At 41.0% G+C, this 18058-nt stretch overlaps 2 pseudogenes; both read right to left on the bottom strand.

Annotated features, from left to right (window-relative positions):
- Nucleotides 1-7702: 7702 nt before the first annotated feature.
- Nucleotides 7703-9733, bottom strand: LOC148294193 (uncharacterized; annotated as a pseudogene).
- A 6132-nt stretch (nucleotides 9734-15865) lies between these two features.
- Nucleotides 15866-16972, bottom strand: LOC148294192 (uncharacterized; annotated as a pseudogene).
- Nucleotides 16973-18058: the final 1086 nt, after the last annotated feature.

Here is an 18058-nt window from a genome sequence, read left to right as displayed (position 1 = left end):
CTCCTAAAGGTGCGTGCATCCTAATAGAGGTTGTTCCTTTGCCCGCACTAACTTTCCTCTCAGTGGATATGGTTTAGAAGTAACTCGGGACTTAAAACGATAAAGTCCCCAAAAATCAACTCAGGACCCCTTGGGGTCCACAGCCTCAAAAACCCGTTCTGAAAGTTCCTAGAGGTTCCCACATACCTAGGACACACGTCCTGAGAGTTTGGTCTCGATCGGACGGCCGGATTTCTCACGATCGCACGATCAGATAACGAATGATTTTCCGTAATCCTAACCCTAGGGTTGGCCTTTTTGGAGTAACCGGGACTCCGATTGACGATCCGTCAAATCCTACTCGATCCTGAAATTACCTAGATCGATCTATTCCAGTTTGACTACGATCCAACGGTCCAACCGTAATGAACCCGGAAATCGCACACTATGCGAGATCCGTTCGGGGTTCAAACGTTATCCGAATTGAGATCCGCGAATTCCTACGCGCTCGTGAAGACATGAGGATTGTTCTGGGACCAAGAGTGGTCCTTGACGCATGGCTCACGCGCCGCCCACGCGCCGGCAGCGCGTGGGTGTGCATAACAATTTCCGGCGGCCGGAAAATCTCCAAACCAACGGCCCAAACTCCTAGTCCAGGTAAAACACCTAATTTGGAACTACTTTTGTTCTTGGACTATGGCCAAAAAGTGGCCGGAAGTGGCTGATAACGACATCCTAAACTCGGCAGAAACTCAACTCGTAAATCAACCCTTCAAACCTCAAAATCTCTCAAAACCTACCCAGCCATCAGCTAGAACATGAAAATCAGTCGAAAAACCATACCTAATTCGTCCAAATTGGTGGCCGAAGGAGGAAGAACCGAGGGTTTGAAATTCTGTCAAACCCGACATAATTTTCTGCTGCTATTTCCGAGGGAAATTCGGCGCTTCCTGCGGCGGCTGGCGTCGGGTTGGGTCGCTGGGGTGGCGGCAAGGGCTTGGATGGTCAGGTTGGGCGGAGGTGGTGCACGGCTAGGTGGTTATGGTGGTGGGAAGGTGGTTGGAAAGAAGAAAAAGAAACAGAGGAGGGGCTGGTCTGTCGAATGGCGAAGAAGAAACAGATTTTTTTTTTAAATCTGACTTGGCAAATTACCAATTTGCCCCTCAATGTAATTTGCTCGTAAGTTCTTCGTTATACCTCCGATCCGAGCCCACTACGTGTCTATGGACTCGTTTCGTCGCGCTCTACGCACCCGTACAAGTAGTTTTCCCAAATTCGTCCCTGGTCAACAAGTCAACTTAAAACCTAATAAAATATTCCGAGGATAGTTTAGTCTTTTTCCTTGTTAAAATATTAGTTAAATATTAATTAAGGATTGGGTTGTTACAGATATTCCTATTGCAAAAGGGGATAAACTAAGCACTGAACAAGCACCTAAGACTGAGCATGAAAAGCTGGAAATGGTTGACAAACCATATGCTTCATTGGTAGGAAGCCTAATGTATGCGCAGGTTTGTACCAGACCTGACTTGGCCTTTGCAGTCAGTGTGCTAGGAAGATTTCAGTCCAATCCTGAACAAGCTCACTGGATTGCAGGGAAAAGAGTGTTAAGATACTTGCAAAGGACAAAAGATTATAAACTGACATTCAAAAGAAGTGACACGCTGGAATTACAAGGTTATGTAGATGCTGATTTTGCAGGATGTCAAGACTCCTTGAAATCAACATCAGGTTTTGTATTCATGTTTGGAGGTGGTGCAGTGTCGTGGAGAAGTGTAAAACAACCTCTGACAACAGGTTCAACTATGTTTGCAGAGTTTCTAGCATGCTATATGGCTACCTCTCAAACCATATGGTTAAGAAATTTCATTATCAGCTTGAATGTGGTTGAATCAATACACAGACCAATTCAAATATGGAATGATAACAGCGCAGCAGTTTTGTTTGCAAAAGGAAACAAAAGGACAAAGGGTTCAAGACTATTGGATGTCAAGTTCATAATAGTGAAGGAGAAAATTGCTCAAGGCTATACTAATATAAGTCATATTAGTACAGATAGAATGATAGCAGACCCTCTCACAAAAGGAGTCCCAAATGCAGTGTTCCATAGGCATGTTATGAGCATGGGATTAAGGAATGATTTGAATGCTTAAATCAGTGGGAACCTTGCTAAGTTTAGAGTAGTTTTCTGTTATAGTCTTATTTTACAGTTGGTTATGGTTTTCGATGGATGTTGATTTCAGTTTCTGATTCAGAAATAAAGTTTTCTAGTTAAACAGTTTACACGTTTAATTGTTATGTGTATATATACTTATAAACACTTGAATGAATTGAGCAGAAAGCTAGCTGAAGATGTCTGCATATGATTTTCATTCATGACAGGATATCATTTTAAATGATAAGACCTTAGTAGTCAAATTAAGGGACATTGAGTAGACATGTTCACAATGCTTTACAGTGAAACATGTTTATTTTTCTGTTTAATCTTGATGGAAGCTTATGTGGTTTTAAAGAATGATCAATGTGATTATAAAGACTCTGGATCCTTATATATTCAGTGAAGTCTCGATGGTTCCTTTTCATTCTTTAAAATTGACAATTGCTTGATGGAATCAGATTGAGTTATATTTCACAAAGGCCTTAAGTGATCAACACAAAACTTTGGGATTAATCGATCAAGTGGGAGAATGTAAGACAATTTATTGTCTTAATCCATGAAAAGGTGATCTTCTAATCCTAAGGGGACTCGAGTTTTGGTCTGATCAGGAGATAGAACTCAATCCCTATTAGATAATGCTTGTACAGAGCTTATTAAAATCAAACACAAATGTTATCAGGATTCCTAATTCAACATGGATTGAAACAAACCTATTCTAATGCAAAAAGGACACTCGAATGCTTCTTGATAGGCAAGGCTTTCGTAGCAATGCATCTATAAATAGAGGTCCCTTCCCTTGCAGCAAATACACTCTCAAATCAGATCTCACCCTATCTAAGAGAAAGAGAAACTAAAGTGCTGCAAAAGAGAAGAAGATTCTCTACAAGAAATCGAGATACTCTACTGCTACCATGGCTGAACAAGGTTAGTATTATAGTTTAAAAGCTTAGTACAGACTTACATTGAGTTGTATCAAGTCCACTTGAATTTATGTTCTGGTAATATACAACTCATCCGACCGTTGTTTCTCTGTGGGTAAAGTGTGATACAAAGTATATATAATATATAGGCCTAGCAACTTTTGTCAATTAATGAAAGGAGTGGGTATGTGGTTAGAATTAATATATGTTGACAGATTTTCTTCTCATTAGTCATTGACTCATTTCTGAGAGAATTATCTCATATGAAAAGGGAAGTATATTAAGCTCCATTATACTTACGGAGTTAAGGTTGAAATTAGAGCTCTATGTATGCAAAACATTACTCTTGTTGTGAAAAATGGACAAACACTTTCACTCACTCCCCTAATGATCTTGTTGTTGATGGACTTTGTGACACACACAATGATGGATGAATCACACACACACTCTTGAGACAACAACCAAGCATAAAGTGACACAAGAATTTATAGAGGTTCAGCAATTGCCTACATCCTCTTGGTGATCCCCTTGAGAAATTCACTTCATGAAAGAATAAGTTACAACTTTGGTTTTACACAGAAAAACCCCCTTAGAACTCTATTCTCTCTCCAAGCTCTCGTTTCTCTCACACCCCTTGCTCAACACTTTGATGCACTTGTGAACACTCTCACAACCCTTGGTGTTTCCCCCTTTTGGTGTCTAGACTCTCAAGACCCCAACTCAGCTCCTAACTTGAACTGATTGCTCTCCCTCACGTTCTCCCTTGGTGAGTTAACCTCCTTTGAACACAATAGCACCCAGCTACTTGACCACCTTGAGATTAACCACACTTTGTTTCTGCTTCAGCCACTTCCTCTTATTCAACTTGTTTTCTCCCTTGTGTTATCTTACTTCATCCCATTACCTACACAAGCCAATGGACACAAGATAAGGCACCATCTTGTCATCCACGTTCCTTCCTTTAGTCTCCCACTTAGACTAAAGATCAGATCATGCAAGTAAACAACTCCCACTTCAGCCACCTTCCACTACACCAGAAAATGGAGAGTGAATCTTTCAAAGCAAGACAAACAATTGGCAATGAGTGCTCTCCCAACTATCCAGCAGGTAGTCAACCCTCTTTTACCTCAGAAGTGACCCACTAAGCCTCTGAAATCTTGTGGAAAGCGATAGTCCTCGAAAACACAGTTGAAAACACGTAAGAAAACGTCACAGCACGATTTGGGCGACCGGTCGCCAGGAACTGGCGACCGGTCGCTTTTGGGCAGAGTCGAAACACATTGAATCTGTGCTAGGGCGACCGGTCGCAAATAGCTGGCGACCGGTCGCTCGTCATTTTCGATTCAGACATTGAACCTGCTTCAAAACGACCGGTCGCCCAAACCTTGCGACCGGTCGCTGCCTCCATCACTTGCAACCTTAATGTGAGTCAAATTTCCAACAATCTCCACCTTGGCGAACCATTAATCACCCCGTGAACCATTGTTGACTTCTAGAACCTCTTCAACCTCTTAGAAACCGTTCTAGTAATTTCCAAGAGCTCCACCATGGCAATACACCTCTTGCCTCAATGCACCTTTGGTGGAAGGTGCTCCACCCAAGCCTAAACTTGAGTAACATGGACCTCTTGTGCAGAAAAGAGTTCCCCCTTGCCAAATTCATTGCTCCTTGCCTCCTTGGAACCTTGAATCTTGGACTTCCCTTGATATGCAAACCACATACCAAACCTTTGTTCACTAAATCCCCATTTAGCACCTCTTGCTCTTGGATTTAAGAACACATTTCTTTTCATCAATGCACTTCTCCAACTTTCCCGCTTCATGCTCCCTATAGCACTCCGAAATGTGGTTGGATCTTCTTGGTCCATCCATCCAAAACCTAGGGAAGGTTTGATGGATTCCTTGGGCCCGGACCTTGCAATTGATGATGACTCCACCTCAAGTAGAACCCCTTTGTGAGTTTGTTGTTGTTGCCCTCCTTCTTCAGCCCTTGTGTCAAGCTCCACCTCAAATGGAGTCCCTTCCATGACCACCTTGGCAAGAAGCTTCTCTTCAACAACATCCTCCCCATCATTTCTTATCTTGACTTCACTTTCTGCAGCTTTGAAATCAAGCACCTTTGATGATGAACCGTTAGTCATACAACCTTGACTAACCTTCCTTGCCCAACTTCTCTTGAGCACACTTGCAGCTACATTATGTTGGACCGGCTCCTTGACATTAAGACTTGTTGCTTGCTTTTCCTTGGTACAAATCTCTGCACCACTCAAAAGCTTGTATGTGTTGTTTGGTTGAATCTCCCCTCTCATAACCACCACAGAACCTTGTGTGACCATGAGCTTCCCTCCTTTGGCCTTGTAAGAACAACCTTCTCTATCCAAAGAACCAAGAGAGACTAGATTCGTTCTTAGTGCAGGTACAAACCTTACCTCACTAAGAGTCCAAACTTCACCACCTTGCAACTTGATCTTCACAGTCCCTATGCCCAAAACTTCACATGTAGTTTTGTCTCCCAACATAATCTTGCATGCATCCTTATCCTCATATGTGTCAAACATCAACTTATTTGCACACACATGATATGAGCACCCGGAATCTAAAATCCAACTTGAAGAAGAATTCTTACACGAAGAACTTGCCATGACTTCCCCGTTACTTTCATCCGTAACCGTCAAGAGTTCATCACATGTGTCCTCATCACACACGTGGGCTGAACTTCCAGCTTTCTTCATCTTGTTCAGCTTCTCCTTCCATACCGGACAATCTCGTCTCCAATGATCCATAGATCCACACTCGAAGCACCCTTCATTGTCCTTGGACTTAGTATTCCTTTTGCTGCCCTTGCCTTCTTGCTTGCTTGAACGACTCCTTGCGAACAAACCAGCATCTTGAGAGTTCTCCTCCGAACGTTGAGACATCCTGTGATGCGACATCACATCTTGCACCACCTCCTCAAAATTCAAAGTACTCTTCCCGAACATAAGTGTAGTTCGGAAATGCTTATAAGACGGAGGCAAGGATGTTAGTAACATGAGTGCCTTATCCTCCGTATTATACAACACATCCATTCTTTGCAAGTCAGCAACACATCTATTGAAGCTGCTCAAATGCTCCATCAGATTTCCTTCCTCCGCCATCCGAAGATTTAGGAGTTCCTCCTTGAGGAAGAGCTTGTTGGTCAGCGACTTCCCTGCAAACATCTCTTCGAGCTTCTCCCATGTTTGTTGCGCTGTGTCCTTCATCACGTTGATGAGCACCTCATCGGAGATGAAGTTCTCGATGGCTCCTCTAGCCAACTCATCTAGCACACCCCACTCCGCATCTGTCATGGTAACCGGCTTCTTTTCTTTGCCTTCCAAGACAACACTGAGATTTTGTTGTGTAAGGGCTGACTTCATCCTCCTTTGCCAAAGTGTGAAGTTCTCCTTCCCTGTGAAAGGCTTCAACTCCACCTTCATGCTGACAGATTGTGGTAGCCTCTGATGCATAGAGCTACTTCCACCTTCAGCTTCCTTGTCACTTGCCATCTTCAACACACTAGCAATTGCTGCTCCAACACAGCTCTGATACCACTTGTTGTGAAAAATGGACAAACACTTTCACTCACTCCCCTAATGATCTTGTTGTTGATGGACTTTGTGACACACACAATGATGGATGAATCACACACACACTCTTGAGACAACAACCAAGCATAAAGTGACACAAGAATTTATAGAGGTTCAGCAATTGCCTACATCCTCTTGGTGATCCCCTTGAGAAATTCACTTCATGAAAGAATAAGTTACAACTTTGGTTTTACACAGAAAAACCCCCTTAGAACTCTATTCTCTCTCCAAGCTCTCGTTTCTCTCACACCCCTTGCTCAACACTTTGATGCACTTGTGAACACTCTCACAACCCTTGGTGTTTCCCCCTTTTGGTGTCTAGACTCTCAAGACCCCAACTCAGCTCCTAACTTGAACTGATTGCTCTCCCTCACGTTCTCCCTTGGTGAGTTAACCTCCTTTGAACACAATAGCACCCAGCTACTTGACCACCTTGAGATTAACCACACTTTGTTTCTGCTTCAGCCACTTCCTCTTATTCAACTTGTTTTCTCCCTTGTGTTATCTTACTTCATCCCATTACCTACACAAGCCAATGGACACAAGATAAGGCACCATCTTGTCATCCACGTTCCTTCCTTTAGTCTCCCACTTAGACTAAAGATCAGATCATGCAAGTAAACAACTCCCACTTCAGCCACCTTCCACTACACCAGAAAATGGAGAGTGAATCTTTCAAAGCAAGACAAACAATTGGCAATGAGTGCTCTCCCAACTATCCAGCAGGTAGTCAACCCTCTTTTACCTCAGAAGTGACCCACTAAGCCTCTGAAATCTTGTGGAAAGCGATAGCCCTCGAAAACACAGTTGAAAACACGTAAGAAAACGTCACAGCACGATTTGGGCGACCGGTCGCCAGGAACTGGCGACCGGTCGCTTTTGGGCAGAGTCGAAACACATTGAATCTGTGCTAGGGCGACCGGTCGCAAATAGCTGGCGACCGGTCGCTCGTCATTTTCGATTCAGACATTGAACCTGCTTCAAAACGACCGGTCGCCCAAACCTTGCGACCGGTCGCTGCCTCCATCACTTGCAACCTTAATGTGAGTCAAATTTCCAACAACTCTCTTGTTCGAGGACTTCCTTCCTTGTAATTCCATCTTTCAAAGTTTAAACATTGTAGTCCTTCTCGGGGGGTGGATTTTGAGGGTCCACTGTAAATGGCTCACTAAATGGCACAACACTTTCAACCTGCAAATGAGTTTATAAGCATCTCAGAATCTGCAAAAGCTTTTAACTTTCAAAAATAGCAAATTACAATCACAGCACACAACACACAATTAAGGGACATAAGTCGGGCTGTGACCTCAAATGTCTTGCCAAATGCATAAGGGCTTTTCAAAGCAGCAAACACAAATCTGAGCAACCTCCCTCTCTTGATATCTTACCCTGCATATATATAAATACTATAAATCATAACATTCAGATATTATTACTATTATAAGGGAAAGAAAGAGCAATACATGTCCTACACCTTTGCTTTCCTCTCAAACTAGGTTGCGTATGTCATCAACCAAGTCTGTCAATACATGCACAATCCTAAGACTACTCATCTACAAGCCGTCAAACGCATTTATCGTTAAGTAAAGGGGACTATTGAACATGGCCTTATTTATCGCTCTTCCCCTGATTACACCTAACGCGCCTTCTCTGATCCAGCTTGGGCCGGCTCTCTTGACGATCGTCATTCAACTAGTGGGGCCTGCATCTTTCTTGGTCCCAATATTCTCACTTGGACAGCCAAAAAGCAATCCACCGTCTCTAGGTCCACCTCAGAAGCTGAGTATAGAGCCCTTGCTACAACAGTTGCTAAACTTCAGTGGTTTCGTTATCTTTTCCATGAACTTGGGGTTCCGCTTCGCACTCCACCATGCGTCTTTGTCAACAATATTTCCGCCCTTCACATGGCTGCAAATCCCGTCTTCGATTTTCACATGCGTCGTATTGAAATTGATTATCATTTTGTTAGTGAATTACTGGCACATGGAGTTCTTCGCACATGTTATGTCTCTTCCCAACATCAATTAGCCAATATTTTTACCAAAAGTCTCTCCAGAGAATGGTTCTCCTTTCTTCCTGGCAAGCTCAATCGCCACTTGGTTCTGTTTCGCTTGAGCGGGGGGTGAAGAGAACGACAATCAAGCCAAGAATCCCACTATCTCAAGTCAACCTCCCATCACAACGTGATTGGTACAATTTATGTACAAATCCCTGTAATCATGTATTTTCCCTCTTTTGTTATAGTTGACCACCGCTAGCATCCTGTATATATGGTGTATCTCAACATGATCAAAGTATCAAATCATTCAACCCAAACTTCTCTCTTGTCTATTTTTCTACACTCTCTTGATATCTTACTCTGCATATATATAAATACTATAAATCATAACATTCAGATACTATTACTATTATAAAGGAAAGAAAGAGCAATACATGTCATCACAGGCATACAACAAAGAGAGAATAGTGATCTTCTATTTGATTATATACCGTTATATTGTCTCCTTGGTCAAAAATGAGATCTGCTCCGGCAGGCTCCTCAGTTAATGCACAAGGCCTCACAATTGTACATGGTATTCCACTTTCCCGTATTAAATCCCTCCCCCTGCCCCAAAACTTATCTGTGTACAAAATCGAAAGAGCTAGATCCGACCCAGAAAGAACAGAAAAGGGCTAAGAAGTGGTATTTTGATACACTGATTATGTATAAAAATATCAAATAGCTTGCACTGAATTTGTATGAAACCTTCAACCTGAATGTCAGGATTAAATCAAATTCCTTGCTTAAGTGAACAGCAGGAGGTTGTTTACTTAGATCAAGTCCAGGCCTGTCAGGTCGGGTAACTCCTGTAGAACCTACGTGTACGAACCTACACAGAACACAAGCAAAGATTCTTTAAAGACTAAAACAGAAAGTGCACCTAGCAGATCAATTATGTTTAGTCATAAGAAGATAATCCAACAAAATGAAAAGAATGTGAAACCTGGGAGTAATAGGCTCTTTTAGATACGCTCATATGCTTGAAAAGTAGGATTCAGTTTCCCATCAAATTCAAACTTGCTAAACATTAGCTGCCATAATTTTTAATCCCATCAATAAACGTAGAAGAAAATGAAGTGAAAGAATAGACTATAAGAAAGTGGCTGCAGAAATGTGCCTGCAATGACACAATATTACTGGGGTCAAAAGGTGGTGCATCTGATACAGTTCTTGCACGAAATATCGGCTTCAAAGAAGAATAGCTAGGCAGTAGGCTTAAAGAACAAAAGAAAAGAACCAGACCCACCCTGGCACCCAGATCTGCCTAGCGCTCCCTAGACCCGCCTAGCGCCGCCCAGACACGCCTAGCGCTGCCCATACCCTTCAAGCTATAAATTGAAAACCTTTACGGCAACATCTATCCCACCGAAAATTGTACCTTTATATATAACTGAGCCAAAACCACCAGTGCCAAGTAAGTTGCTTTCATTAAATCCATTCGTCGCCCTCAGAAGTTCAAGGTGTGAAACTCTTCTCCAAAGAAGTCGAGGTAATAAGGCAATCTCTGTTGCAACTTCCACTTTCCTTTTCCTGCGCAATATGAACATTGATACATAGGCCACTAGGAGTATTGCTGATATGATCCCTGTAATAATTTATTTCAAGTTGGATGTTCTAGATTTCCTTGAATTTGGTTGAAGTGTACTATTTTGGCATGGTGGAACATAGGGTCAGGCTTCACCACAGAGCACACCATTCGATACCTTTTAAATATAATATATTTACATAGTATAACCGAGCGGCTATACTACGGTATTTCTTTTTTCTTTTTCCTTTTTTCTTTTTGACACTACTTTTTTTTATATATAAATAGTATAGCTATGACACGTGGGTGCCTAATAGCTAGGCGGATCTTTTTTTATATATAAATAGTATAGCCGCATTGCTATAATCCGGTTTTTTCAAAAAGGATATAGCCGCTCGGCAGTACTTGTTTTGACACATGGGTGCCTACTGGCTCGGCCGGTCTTTTATTGTTTTTTTATAAATAGTACTGCCGGGCGGCTATACACGGTTTTTTTATTTTTTAAAAAATGTACAGCCGCACGGTTGTACTAAGTTTTTATGTTTATCATAGAAAAAGGTATAGCAGGCGGCGGCTATACTTTTTTTGACACGTGGCGCCTAATAGCTAGGCGGATCTTTTTATTTTTTTATTTTTATAAACAGTACAGCCTAGCGGCTATACTCGGTTTTAAAATTTTAAAAAAAAAAATTTGTATAGCCAAACGGCATTACTGGGCTTATCCATATGAGTAGTTTAGAGCTTTTTCAAATATTATTAGGCCATTACCCGAGTCTCCATTGTCCCTTTTTGATTTTTTACTTTTACAAAGTTATTACCGGTAGAAAGAATTTAGCAATTTCACATTTAATACTGTATTACACAAATACGTACATATTTTTCAATAATACATCAGTGTTCTATACACGTCTTAAAGACTCAGTAAAATTCACGTTTTTAAAAAGCAAACGTATAATACTTGTATTTTACATATACATACGTATTTTTTATGTTTAATACACATATTTTTTACAAAATTTACGTATTATACACATAATTCTCACATAATATTAAAGAAAAATAATATATATTAAAAAATATGAATAAATTATATTAAGATATAACATAGTGGCCGGTTGGTAGTTCCAACGGTCACCTTCTTAGATTCATCAAATATATAGTACCAGAGGACAACGATGCCAAAGTAAGGCTTTCAAGCCACACAGACATGAACTTCACCACCATTGTTGTTCAGCATGATGCCGCTGGCTTGGAGGTTAGAACAAAGGAAGCAGATTGGATTAATGTTGAGTGCAAACCCTCACAAGTACAGGTCAAATAATCCACGTCCCAGTATTGAATCACAAATTCCTCTGAATAAGAATATTAATTAAATACGAATCTTAGTTATGAATTATTAATTAAGAGGTAAGTAATGATAAATCATGAAAGGAACAATAGTATAAAATGAATAGAGTTGACATGACATTTCAAATACATGTCAAATTGTTGTAGGCAATATAAATCTCCATTAATTGGGTCAAGTTCCCCATATTTTTGGGTATGCTTCCACTTAAATTGTTTTCTCCAATACTAATTCCAGAAGCACTTTGCATTGCCATAATTTGGATGGAAGCGTGCTAAAATATGATATTTGGTTTGAATGCATTAGGTTAATTTTATTCTTCTCCATAAGGAGGTATATATAAGAGTTTACAAGAGTGCTATACAAGGAATTAGATACAAGAAAGAAGTAGGAAAGTATCTCCTAATTAAACAATGATTTATCATTTATATAAAATAGGAAAGTAAATCCCCTAATTAATCAAGGAAATAAATCTCCTTGATTAATTAGGAGACTCACGTCAACACTCCTCCTCAAGTTGGTGCATATACGTCACCAATGCCCAACTTGGTAAGTGAGTCATGAAATACTCTTCCACAAACAGTTTTGGTTAAGATATCTTCCAATTAATCTTCTAATTTTACGAATGGTAGGCGAATGATCTTCTTCTCAATTTTTTCTTTGATAAAATGTCTATCCACCTCAACATGTTTAGTTCGATCATGTTGAACTGGATTATGGGCAATATCGATGGCTGACTTGTTATCACAATGTAACTCCATTGGTTTTTCTGGCTTGAAACCCAATTCTGTCAACAATCTTATGATCCATAGTAATTCACAAACTCCGTGAGCCATTCCTCGATACTCTGCTTCAGCACTAGACCGAGAAACCACATTTTGTTTCTTACTCCGCCAAGTGACTAGGTTACCTCCCACAAACGTGAAGTAACCTGAAGTAGAGCGTCTATCAGTAATAAAACCAGCCCAATCAGCATTTGTATATCCCACAACTTCGAGATCTCTATTTTTTGAGAACATTAATCCTTTCCCAGGTGCTGACTTTAAGTATCTTAAGATCCGATCAACTGCATTCCTATGTGACACACTGGGTGAATGCATAAACTGACTAACCACACTCACATCATATGCAATATCTGGTCTTGTGTGGGCTAAATATATCAACCTTCCAACAAGGCGTTGGTACTGTTCCTTATCGGTTGGTTCTTGATCCATGTCTTCACATAACTTGTGATTCATCTTGATGGGTGTATAAGCAGGTTTGCATCCAAGCATTCCTGTTTCAGTGAGTAGATCTAATACATACTTCCTTTGAGACAGACATATACCAGTTGTGGATCTAACTACTTCAATTCCTAGAAAATACTTCAGATCACCTAAATCCTTCATCTCAAATTCCTGAGACAAATACTTCTGCAGTTTTATTTGCTCTCCTGTGTCGTTTCCAGTTACGACTATGTCATCCACATACACAATCAATGCAGTAAGGCTTCTTCCATCACGCTTCAAGAATAAGGTGTGATCTGCATTACTTTGTATATATCCAAACTGATGTAATGGCCAATCGAGATTTGCTACTAGAGACAGAAGGACTCTGATTCTTTTAATCTTGGCTACTGGGGCAAAGGTCTCTTGGTAGTCAATCCCATATCTTTGTGTGTACCCCTTCGCCACCAATCTAGCTTTATATCTTTTAATGGATCCATCTGCTCTGAGTTTCACAGTATAAATCCATCTGCATCCCACTGTCTTCTTTCCATGAGGTAATGGCACGAGTTCCCATATGCCATTCTTCTGGAGAGCTCGCATTTCTTCATTCATAGCTTCTTTCCATTTTGGGTCTTCTAGTGCGTCAGTTACACTATTGGGAACAGGTATGTCGGCCAACTGCTTCACAAAGTGTACCCGTGACTCTGATAATCTGTTGAGGGATACATAATTTTTTATGGGATATTTCCCTTTTGCATTAAGATCTGCTTCGTAGTGAACTAGAGGTTTACCACAGTTCTTCCGTTTTGGAATCTGATATGCAGGCTCTGTGCCTTCTGAAATTAAATCATCATGGGATATTTCATTCATGTTATCAGTTTTAGGTAGAGAAGTTACCTGAATGACGTCCTCAGCAGGTGATTGGTGTGGTACTGGAGCTGAAGAATTCTCTGGAGCGGGCAAAAACTCATCAATGTTCTCCTCCTGAGTTTGATGGCAGGGAGATGATTGAAGCGTTTCAAGTGGAGGCCAATTTCTGGGGAGCGACCGGTCGCAGGTTTCAGATGACCGGTCGCTTTCAGGCAGATTCATTGGCGACCGGTCGCTTTCAGGCAGATTTGCTTGCGACCGGTCATTTGCATCTGGCGACCGGTCATTTGTGTTGGGCGACCGGTCGTTGGTGTCCTGCGACCGGTCATTTTGAAGCTGTAACGAATCTGGAAAAAATGTTGTAGGAAAAGTTTCCAAAATTTGAGAAGTGTCGGCAACACGTTGCTCCTCCTGTACGGCTGAAAAATATATATCGTGTTCCCGGAACACAACATCCATAGAAGTATAGACTTTCTGACTAGGAGGATGATAACATCGGTAGCCTTTCTGATGAGGTGCATAACCAATGAAAACACACTTTTCAGCGCGGGGATCCAATTTGCTGCGTTGGTGATTATGTAAGTGGACAAAGACCACACAGCCAAAAATCCGGGGTTCCAGGTTTGGGGTAGGAGGTATTTGGAAATGGTGGTGTAGTGTTTGAAGGGGGGTTTGGAAATTGAGGATACTGGAGGGGATCCGATTGATAAGGTATGCTACAGAGAGAACGGCTTCCCCCCAAAAGGACCGAGGCATATTGGCACCAAAGAGAGAGGCACGAACTACTTCCAATAAGTGTCTATTCTTTCGTTCAGCCACACCATTCTGTTGGGGAGTGTAAGGGCATGAGCGTTGATGTATGATGCCATGATCTTGGAAGAACTGATTCAGATCATGGTTGAGAAATTCTCCGCCATTATCGGAACGAAGAACCTGAATTCGAGTATGAAATTGAGTCTCTACCATGTGATAGAACTGTTGAAATTTGGAACTGACTTCCCCTTTGGTTTGGAGAAGGGAAACCCAGGTCATACGTGTGCAATCATCGATAAACGTGACAAACCAGCGAGCCCCCCTGGAGTGGTAATTCTAGTCGGTCCCAAACATCAGAATGAACAAGAGAAAAGGGAACCAAACTTTTAGCTGAGCTTAAGGGAAAAGGAACACGATGGCTCTTGGCCAGTTCACAGATGTCACACTTAAAACTGGAAATATCTAACTTGGAAAATAAGGAAGGAAATAGCTTCTGTAAATATCCAAACGAAGCATGTCCAAGACGGCGATGCCATAACCATACTTCGGAAGTGTGCTTCTCAACACTCGCACCCCCAATTTTGTAAGCTTGACTGAGGCTGGCTTCACTGTCATATGCAAAGTCCAGATAGTAGAGTTTGCCCCTCCTAGTACCACAACCAATCGTCTTGCTGCTGAGAATGTCCTGAAAAACACAATGAGTAGGCCAAAAGGTTACAGTACAATTCAAAGCAGTAGTAATTTGGGCAATAGACAAGAGATTATGATGTAAGGATGGAACACTCAACACAGAATCCAAAGTGAGGGAGTCAGAGAGAGAGAGGGAACCCTCCCCAATTACTGGGGAGGGGGTACCATTGGCATTCGACACCACCGATTGAGAAGACGGTGTATGAGAGGAAATTTGTCCAGGATCAAAGGTCATGTGATTAGTGGCTCCGGTGTCAATGACCCATGTGTGTGTCTTTGAAGAACCATGCAAAACATAACCTGGGGAACCAGTGGTGGCAATTTTTGAGGATGAGACGATATCCATGGCAGCGGAAGGATTTAAGAATAAGAGACAAATAAAAAATGTGTTTAGGGTCTTGTGATAAGAGTATATGAGGATTTGGGTATGAAGATCTGAACCTGAAACTGGAAATATGAGGAATATGATTTAGGGTTTGTGTTTCAAGAAAATTCGATACGCGGATTTAAAGACAACCGGTGATCGATTGGCTCTGATACCATGCTAAAATATGATATTTGGTTTGAATGCATTAGGTTAACTTTATTCTTCTCCATAAGGAGGTATATATAAGAGTTTACAAGAGTCCTATACAAGGAATTAGATACAGGAAAGAATTAGGAAAGTATCTCCTAATTATACAATGATTTATCATTTATATAAAATAGGAAAGTAAATCCCCTAATTAATCAAGGAAATAAATCTCCTTGATTAATTAGGAGACTCACGTCAACAAAGTGGACCACCAAACTTGTTGTTACCCAAATTCAGCACCTGAATATTAGGAAGATGCTGACATATATTGTCTGGAATGCCACCATTCAAGCTGTTTCCATGTAGTGACAATATAGTCAAAGAAGACATGCTGAAGACAGCCACAGGAACATGCCCTTTTAGGGCATTGTCCTGCACATACATGAACTCCACCTGATCTAAAGAGCCGATCTCATTTGGAATTTCTGAAAAATATCGATAAACTCATTATAAATGCGTGTATATATAATTAATGACACTGCAACATTGTGGTAGTCAAAGCTTAGCCGAGTCATATATACCTTTGAAATTGTTGTCATCAAAGCATATCACCTTCAACATTGTTAAATTACCTATTTCTCTTGGTATGCTACCTGTTATATATGTGTGCCACAACGAAGAAGGAAAAAAGAAAAAGAAATAATAGATATAGTTAAGCTCATCTCATCATTTAGATTAATAACAAGATGTTATAATGTAATGATTGATCAACAATAGATTCCTAGATAGTTGGTTGTTGGTGCGCACCTGATAGCTGGTTATTTTCCATATTAATTACTTGCAGTGCAGATAAGTTGAAGATTGCAGCAGGCATGGAACCTGAAAACAGATTACCAAAAATATTGAAGGTTTGAAGTTTGGATAAGGACCCGAACCACACTGGAATGGTTCCCATAAAATTGTTGAATTCGAAGTTAATCAATTGCAGTCAGCGTAAACGGGCCAATTCTTGGGGCAAGGTAACATGGAAACTATTATTTCTGAAGTGCAGCTTAACAAGAAATGAGAGGTTGCCTGGATGGGGAGGAATGGTGCCTGTGAGGTCCATGTAAGAAAGGTTCAAGGCTGTGACTCTAAGGTGGCGTACGCCCCAAGTAATGCCCACCCAGTTGCAAATAGAGGTAGTGGTGGACCATTTGGTGGTTAAGATGTTGTGAGGATCATTGGTGATATGGGATTCAGAGCAAGAAGAGCAGACTTATTTGTGGTGAAGTTGGTAATTCGTGCTGCTACTGGGCCTTTACTTATACACAGCAGTAGCAACGTTATTATTGTCAAGAGGAAACCAGGTTGTCTCTCCATTGGATTGGATTGGATTGGATTGCTTATTGACTGTTGCTGGACAAGATGTGTGCAATTGTAGAATTCTTTGTTAAACTGATTGGCTTAGGAGGGTGTAAACACGAAAATCCTGCGACAAATGAGACAAGAACACGTGTACAAAATAATATTTGTATTAATGAAATTTAGGGTTACAATCTCTGTATTAAATCCTCTGATTTGATCTCCAAAGTGTTCAAAAAGAATTTGTGTTTGATACAAGGGTCATAGGGACTTGATCTTGATCAAACGGGTAGCACAAGGCTTGTTTGGTGTTTGGATTTTTCTAGGGTGGAGGAATCGGCATGTATTTGTTGTGCTTTGTGGCTCTTCCAAACTGAGGTGAAGAATGCAGAGAGTTTTCTGTTTCTTCTGAGTACTTGGTCTGTCTAAGCTTCCCGCTTTTCTTCGTCTTGAGGCCTCCTATTTATAGGCTCCTGCAGGATGCTTGACCTAACTAGCTTTCCTTCTTTAGGACCTTACTTTGTGGGATTTCGATTTGATTTAAAATCAATTCCAATAATTTGGCAATTTAACCAAATTATCTTCAATTGATTGACTTGATTAATATTTGATTTAAATCAATGTCAATCACAAAAGATTCTTTCCTTTAATTTTGTCTTCACTTTGAATCGTTTGATGCACTCCGCCGGATGTCGACACGTGTCACCTTTGACAACTAATCCGATTTTGATGAGTCATACGCCACATGGGCAAATTATGGGGCCCACGATTTAATCCACCAAACCCTAATTATTTTCTAAACTTTGTTTTTGGTCCACTCACCCTTTTAATGTTTTGTGCCCCCAGGCAGTAGTCGTGCGTCAGTGCGCCACCACCGGGCCGAGTCTAGCTTCTGACACACCCCTCGACGACATAGGGTCTTGTGTAATTATTTTATACTTGTAGTCTTCTGTATAGAGCTCTGATATTGCCCTTGAAGTATATTTAACTATTGGAATGTATTATTTGCATACTGGCGGTTGGTGTACATATTTCTATGCCTTTCTGACATGTGTAACTTTGGGTTTGGTCTAATTACAGGGGAGACTCTACTGAAATTTCGGC

This window comes from Prunus avium, chromosome 5 (assembly GCF_965620075.1).
Source record: "Prunus avium chromosome 5, drPruAviu1.hap1.1, whole genome shotgun sequence".
NCBI lineage: Eukaryota > Viridiplantae > Streptophyta > Magnoliopsida > Rosales > Rosaceae > Prunus > Prunus avium.
This window is presented reverse-complemented; position numbering and strand designations above follow the sequence as displayed.